Consider the following 8,544-nt stretch of genomic DNA (forward strand, 5'->3'; position numbering starts at 1 on the left):
GGCGTACGCGTACGCTCTCAAATTCGCTACGTGTGCCCCTTCGTGATCGGGCGATTAAATTCCCTGGCGATTTTAATCGCCGCGATCGGGCGATAAAATACGCTCGTGTGCCCCTAGCATTAGTCCGTAATTGAAATGTGTCTGCATGGTGACATAGATAATGGTTCAAAGTTAAGCGTGTAGATTATTCTTCTCAATGATGACGAACTATCTCACTGGTGTATGAACTTCGATCCGTACATTTATTTACTCATTGAGGTGTATTTATTGAAAGAAAATGAAATATTCCGAATGTGCTGAGAGAGTTTGCAACAATATTCGCAACGATAATGGAGTTGATTGTCTGAGAAGTATTTCCGTACCCCCCCCCCTCCCCCAATGCTAGGAAGCAACCCTCTGGCGTGTGTACAACAACCATATGCCATGCCACCTCCTAAATATTCGTCTAGCATGTTTTTAGCAATTGCTGGCAATTCCAAAGCACTATGATTTTCCCAACATTTTATTTCTACATGGTACGTGAAGAATTATTAAAAACTACACAGCAGATATGCAAAACAAGATCCCGACATGCATCCTGGAACTAATCCAGACACACATATACAGTCAACAGTATATGTATTAGTAAATAGTCATTGTGGCTTGAAAAAACAAATTCTCCTAAAATAGTTTATGCAAGTGTAACTACACTGCATGGGCCTTCACAAACTATATGTATAGTTCACTAAATGTATAGTTCAGTACTGCCATACTGTCAGAAAGCAGAAGCAAAACTGGAAAATACGTATGAAACGCCGGTCAAAAACATCAATCGTAGTGTGTACATATAGTAGCTCAGCTGGCGAGAATCTATTGTTTATCCCGAATGACCCATGACCTGGGCAAACTCGCGCATGCGCAGTTGTAATACCGAACTCGCTCATCAAAAGCACAGAGGTTATTTCAGAAGTATTGTATAACTGAACTTATTTAAACACAACTGTGTATGCACATGTGTGGCAGCACGCGTAGAGTTTGCCGCATGTGGCAGCGTAGTGCGTGTGCGCGTGCTTGTCTGAGTATAGGCGTGCGTGTTTCGATGTATGAGTGTATGCGTGGGTGTACGCGTACATGCGTCCATTCGTGCCTACATTTATTTGTGCATGTACGCGTAAGCTTGCGTATTTGCGAGGGCGAGTGGGTGTGTGCGTGCGTGCGTGCTTGCGTGCTTGGGTACGTTTCGTGCGAATATCGGGTACGTACTTATACATTTTGGCGGCCGCACGCTCCATTGCGACCGCGTGCAAATGGCGCGTCGTTCCCCGACGAGCCTGTAGCCCTCATCGCAGCTGAACAACGCTTTTCTCCCTCCAGACTCCAGCCAGCGTCTGCCGTTGCTGATTGGGCTCAGGTCCGGGCATTCTTTATCCGACGATCGCTTCTCTGCGACAGATATAAATGCGGCATGTAGCATCCGCCAGACACCATCATGGTGTTAAACGCTCAATAACCTTACTTACACGTAACGAGAAATAGCGTATAGTGCGTAAGCGCAATGATATACGCACAATAGCCTGTGGCTGTCCGACCAGGTTTGCCCATATCAGTTAAACGAACATATATCGAAAATGCATATCAAAATCATTTACATATCAACGGGTGTGGGAGAACGTAACGAGTAGGAGTAACAGTTTATATGACGGAGGAGGATGAAGGTCACGTGATGCGCTCTGATCTAACGCATTCAAGCCTGTATATAACTATTACTTAAGCAAAATGTTTTAGTCTTCTTTATATAAAGGTATTCATTCCATGTAAATGTCCTCTAGCACAGTGTTGAGTATAATATAGGATATATGCTTGACCAGTCATATCATAATTATATGCTCTACTATTCCCTCACACACGACAATCAAGAAGCGAAGGTGGGTGTGTGGAATGACAGCATCTCGCACTTGGCATGGCACGAGGATTGTGTTTACTAACGATGCTATTTCCCTGTAGCTATGCACTTTAAGAGCACGGCAACGCGAGTTTGCAAAGCATATTCTGCGATTTTTCAAAAAGGGCTCTGCTACATATTGGAGGCTGCGGCCTGCAGGTGATTCGATCGCAGTATGCAATACAACAGCACGATACTGACGTTTTGCAAATACAATTGCTGTATGTACGCGTGCCCACGCGCGTGTGCGTATATGTGTGTGCATGTATATGTATGTGTGTGTGTATGTGTGTGTGTGTGTGTGTGTGTGTGTGTGTGTGTGTGTGTGTGTGTGCGCAGCGTGTGCGTGTGCAATGCGTGTGCGGTGTGCGTGTGCGTGTGCTGTGCGTGGGCGTGTGCGTGTGCGGTTGCGTGTGGCGGTGTGGTGTGTGCGTGTGCGTGTGCGTGTGCGTGTGCGTGTGCGTGTGCGTGTGCGTGTGCGTGTGCGTGTGTGTGTGTGTGTGTGTGTGTGTGTGTGTGGTATTTGCGTGTGCGTGTGCGTGTGCGTGTGCGTGTGCGTGTGCGGTGTGCGTGTGCGTGTGCGTGTGCGTCGTGTGCGTGTGCGTGTGCGTGTGCGTGTACGTGTGCGTGTGCGTGTGCGTGTGTGTGTGTGTGTGTGTGTGCGGCGCGCATTCGAATTTCATTGTAATCTAACCACGCTTTCTATGCCAGCCATGGGTAACCTATCGGCGCACCACGTAATTTTTTATAGCGTTTAGCGCTGGTGCTATCTCTCCTATATGAGGCCAGCCACTCGCCGTGTCTGTACGCCTCTCCATGGAAACTGCATTCGCGTTTGTAATGTTTGCAGACTAGGAATAATAAACGGCTAAAGGCGACATAATGACGCGGCGAGCCGGCTCGGTCTAATCTCGGCGCACGCGGCGCGCTTATAAATATTTATTTTCAATTTAATGCACCTCCTTTATATCTAGTCTCTGCCGTGAGGGGCGGCACTCTACTCGCGCGCCCGTTATCTGCCGGGTCTATGCTTACAGGACTGTATATGCCTATGCTATGCTGTATCGCCGCTATACTGTATCGGACATACTGTATACATCGGATATATGTTTATACTGTATCGCCGGTAGAGACCGCCCTCTACACTGCTGCTCTTGTACGTTGATGTAGCACGAAGCACGTATACGCACGCATATACGACCTACCTATACCACCACAAACACGCCCTACACTAGCGCACACATGCACGCACGTACGCAATTTAGTAGGCACGCAGCTAGTCCGGGGCGTCATGCAGGACAGGCATTTTTGTACCTATAAACTTGACAAAAATGAGTTTTGTGGGACAAAACTCAATTTTTGTCTAACAAAAGTCAATTTGTGAAACAAAACTCAATTCTGTCAATCCTGTCCCACAAAACTCGATTTTTGTGAACACAAAACTCAATTCTGTCAATCCTGTCCCACAAAACTCAATTTTGTGAACACAAACTCAATTCTGTCAATCCTGCTCCCACAAAGCTCAATTTTGTAAACACAAAACTCAATTCTGTCAATCCTGCTTCCACAAAACTCGATTTTGTTGCCCAAATATGGCACACGCATGTAAGAAGGGCTACCATTGGTCAGAAACTGGGCTGGAGAAATGTGTCACGTCGCCATCTTGTTTCTTAACTTTAGTGACCCATTTCTCCAAGCCCAGTTTCTGACCAATGGTAGCCCTTCTTACATGCTTGTGCCATATTTGGGCAACAAAATCGAGTTTTGTGGAACAGGATTGACAGAATTAAGTTTTGGGGAACAGGATTGACAGAATTGAGTTTTGTGTTTACAAAATTGAGTTTTGTGGGACAGGATTGACAGAATTGAGTTTTGTGTTCACAAAATTGAGTTTTGTGCGGACAGGATTGACAGATATTGAGTTTTGTGTTCACAAAATTGAGTTTTGTGAGAAGCAGGATTGACAAGAACTGAGTTTTGTGTTCACAAAATTGACTTTGTGAGACAGAATTGAGTTTTGTGCCACAAAAGTGAGTTTTGTAAGACAGAATTGAGCCCTGTCCTGCATGGCGCCCCGTAGCTAGACACACGCACGCGCGCATTTTTGTGAGGCACACACGTCCATGTGCGCACACACGACGGGATTGTGTGTGTGTGTGTGTGTGTGTGTGTTGTGCGTGCGTGCGTGCGTGCGTGCCTGCGTGCGCGGCGCGTGCGTGCGTGCCGTGTGTGTGTGTGCGTGTGTGTGCGTGTGGTCGTGCGTGCGTGCGTGCGTACGTGTGTGTGTGTGTATGTGTGTGTGTGTGTGTGTGTGTGTTTGTGTGTTTAGTTAATTATTTGCATATGCAATATATATTGCAGTGCCTTCCATATAATATAGGAACATCTGAATTCATATATATATATAATATTATATATATGTCTTCAGATGTTCCTCACGAGATGGATGTGCGATCGACTAGATTCCGGCGATCTAATAGCCAACAAGGGCCAGCTATAAGTCATGTACTCTATTGAATGTAAGACTTGTTAAATCTACAGAATATTTATTGCGATAAAGAATGTACGCTTAACCGTAACCTACCCACAGTTAAAATCAGGCGAAACTTTTAAAAATTAAAAAATGAATACAATATAAATTTAGATTGTTTTATATCTATTACTCATGCAGGGTTCCAAATCTATACCAATCTATCTATGATCAATGCGATCGATCGATCTATCGAGTTTTCTATCTATCTATCTACCTATATAATATATATTGATATATACAGAAAATATTGAAATGACAACAAACTGGAGACATATTTATGCTCTAACGGTTTTCAATTTATTAGCTATTCAGGTGCATATCATATATATATATTTATATATATGAATGATAAATATATATACACATATGATATGCACCTGAAGAGCTAATAAAATGAAAACGTTAGTCCAAAATTATGTCTCCAGTTGTTGTCATTTCAATATTTTCTATTTTCTGTGTAATTTAACTTGCATTTGGGAAAACTGAACTTATGTATATATATATATATATATATATATATATATATTCCATCTATCTATCTATCCATCCATTCATCTATCTATCTATCTATCTATCTATCTATCTATCTATCTATCTATCTATCTATCTATCTATTTATTTATATATCTATCTCTCTTTCTTTCTTTCTATCTATTCATTTAACTATTTTTTCCATCTATCTATCTCTCTCTCTCTCTATATATATATATATATATATATAAATTTATCTATCCATTTTTCTTTCTTTCTATCTATTCATTTTCTATTTTTTCATCTATCTATCTGTCTATCTATATATCTATCTATTTATCTATCCATCTTTCTTTCTTTCTACCTATTCATTTATCTATTTTTCCATCTCTCTCTCTCTCTCTCTCTCTCTCTAATATATATATATATATATATTATATATATATATATATCTACAGTCAGCGTCATTTCGGGTGCGAACAAACATGTCTCAGTTGGCAGGTAGATATAGGATTTCTTTCACCGTACTATTACTAAATGGCGGCTAGAACATCGAAAAGGATTCTTGGTGTTTACAAACCACGCACATCGCCTACGTTCCCACGACGTGTCGCCCTGCACAAAAAGCACCAAATTCACGAGGAAAATGATGACAGTTTGTCGAGACGCGTACACCTCAGACCAACGGCGCAACGTCATGAACATAATTGATGGGAGTTTTATAATACATCACTCCATGTTGCGCTTAATGAGCGAGAATCATGGACGCTCCATCTTACGTTAGGATTGTGGACGCAGGGCAAACGAGGCCCCAGATTCGACTACCATGTAGGTGTCGAGAATAAGAGCGCATACGTACAGACAATCATGAGCTGCACGCACGCTCGCACTGACGCATACGCACTCCCGCACGCACGCGCATGAACACACAACGCGTCCGCACGCACGGCACGCACGCACGCACGCACGCACGCACGCACGCACGCACGCACGCACGCACGCACGCACGCACACACACACGCACGCACGCACACACACACACACACCACATACACATAAACACACATACACATACACATATATACATATATATATATATTATAATATAATATATATATATATATATAATATATATAATCTAATTAATTCCCAATTTTGAAAAACAAGTACAAAAGTATCAAAAGTAAAGACAACTTTAATGTATTTTTATGAACTACGCTAAATCCAGATTATTCACCGGAAACCATTTTATATAGTTTTTATGCAAGTTTATTTAATCCGTCCCATACCAATGTACTGCAAGAAGACATTAGAACAAGTCACACAGAATCAATGTGAGAATGAATCACATGAGACCAAATAAATTTTGAAAGAATTCAATGACTACGGCAAGTGAGGGCAACAGAGGTGGCGAGAGAGCGGGTGGAAGGGGAGAAGGAGAGGGAGGAAAGAGAGGGAGAGAGATAACAAGACAGAGAGAGAGAGGGGGAGCGAGAGAGAAGACACTCTTTCTATGACGTTATTTACATTTGCACCCATGCCAGAGTGCAGCCAACAACGTATTAATGACACCGTATGTGGAAGAGGCAATGTACGTTAAGCGAGTAACCGACTACGTGTACTAATGGGCATTGAGATGACAGATGTCGGTATTCTCGAAATCTCCTTAGGCTAGTGTTGACGTTCCACTCTGTATAGTCTTTGATCTAGCATTGACGTTACCATTGGTCTCGCAGCTTGGTCAGCCTGACTACATCATTACGTTTGCACTGTACAGTAGAAGTCAAAAAACCCGGATGCCATAAAATCCGGACCACCCGATAATCGGGACTTTTCATGAACTCTCAAATTTAACTCTTTGTAAAACAACTTCCGCTTTTATTTGTTTACGGTATTTTTTACCAAGTTCATTTTTAAACATGATTTCAAGTATCACACGCTCTTTTTTGTGGTGAAAAATTATTAGGTTTACATTTTTGTCAAGTGTTGACTTTATTTCACTTAAAAACTGCTCGTTTTGATAAATGGAGCATGCTGTATTTGCGAATGAATAGCCTATCAAAAGTTACCTGTTCATCTCTTCTTTAATCTTCCTTAAATTTGAATTTTAAAAGTATAGACTGCCCGAGAATCCGGAAAATCCGAAAATCTGGACCAGCCCAATCCCCGAGCAGTCCGAATTTTTTACTTCTACTGCATGTATACTGCTGAGTTTGTAGTGTGCTGCGTTGACAGTCTGGCAAGTTGACAGGGTTTACCTAATCTGACCTGTATTCGATCACCGTCCTGGTACCCATGCTCTATCTATATATGTTTTCCATTCTAATAATGGTTTGTGTATAGGCCTACCGGCACCTGCCTATATTTATCATATAAATGTAACAGCAATAATGCATAAATAGATCTCTTATAAGATCTTATAAATATTTAAGAAGTCTTTTATTAAAATGTGGTTCTGGTTTTTCTTTCTGCTACGAGTATATTTGTTGTTCAATTTACCTCAATGTGATCGATCAAAGTAAGTCATTTAATAATGAATTTTGTTTAATATATAATAATATATATTTTGTAATTTAATTTAATCTGTAAATGATTACTTTTGCAAAAATAAAGTATCAAACATTTTTATCACGATTTATATATAATACTGCGTAAATCATTTTATTGCACCATAATACACAAACTCATATTTTAGTTTTATTGATTTAATGAAAGTGTAATGAAAACCCATGATAGATTAACAATTTAGTGAGTACAATAATCAAGTTCAGTTGTAGACGGGTTTCTATGGCAGCAATAGCAATTTAACTGCAAATAACAACATAAATTACACAAGAAAACCCCTGAAACCCACAATTAATGAAGAATACCTAACACATTGTGATTAGATCTAACTAATATAAGAGTAATCATATGGTCAAACGTGGAATTTAAACTCAAAACATAGGCATACCATGGTTGTGGAAATACAGAGTAGACATGACACATATGTTTTCTAAGCATAACCATATAACCTCGTAATGACTAGTCTGAAAAGTCGATTGAGCTAGCGTTGATCTATCGATTTGATTAACTTTCTCTATCGGTTTTCGGTATAGTTTCTTCAACCTTAAAAACTGGGTCCCGTTGCCAGAAACAAAAGTAGTCTTAACATTAGTCTTAACATTAACCTTAACTTTACGATGTTTCCGATAACGGGCCCCTGGTCTTTAGGCCTACGTGGTTGTGAGGCTACACTGGTTAAACATACACTACAGTGTCAGGTCTACTCTGTATTCCTACAGCCATCAGATGCTAGTAGTTAGAATCCCATTTCTACCATATAATTGCTCTCATATTAGTTCGTTATCAGAATGTATAAAGTATTTTCCATTAGTTATGTATTTGTAGGGGTATTCTACTGTTGGGATTTGCAGTTTATTCGCTATTGTTGTCAGTGAAACAGGTCTACAATTGAACTTGTTCACCGATTGTGAAGCCATAATGGGTTTTCATTATACGTTCATGAAATCAATAAAACTAATATAGGATTTTGTGTAGGCCTATTATGGTACAAATAAGAAATTCACACACTAATATATATATATATATATATGCCAATCATAATAAAGATACGTTT

Source organism: Priapulus caudatus, unplaced genomic scaffold (assembly GCF_000485595.1).
Source record: "Priapulus caudatus unplaced genomic scaffold, Priapulus_caudatus-5.0.1 Scaffold240, whole genome shotgun sequence".
NCBI lineage: Eukaryota > Metazoa > Priapulida > Priapulimorpha > Priapulimorphida > Priapulidae > Priapulus > Priapulus caudatus.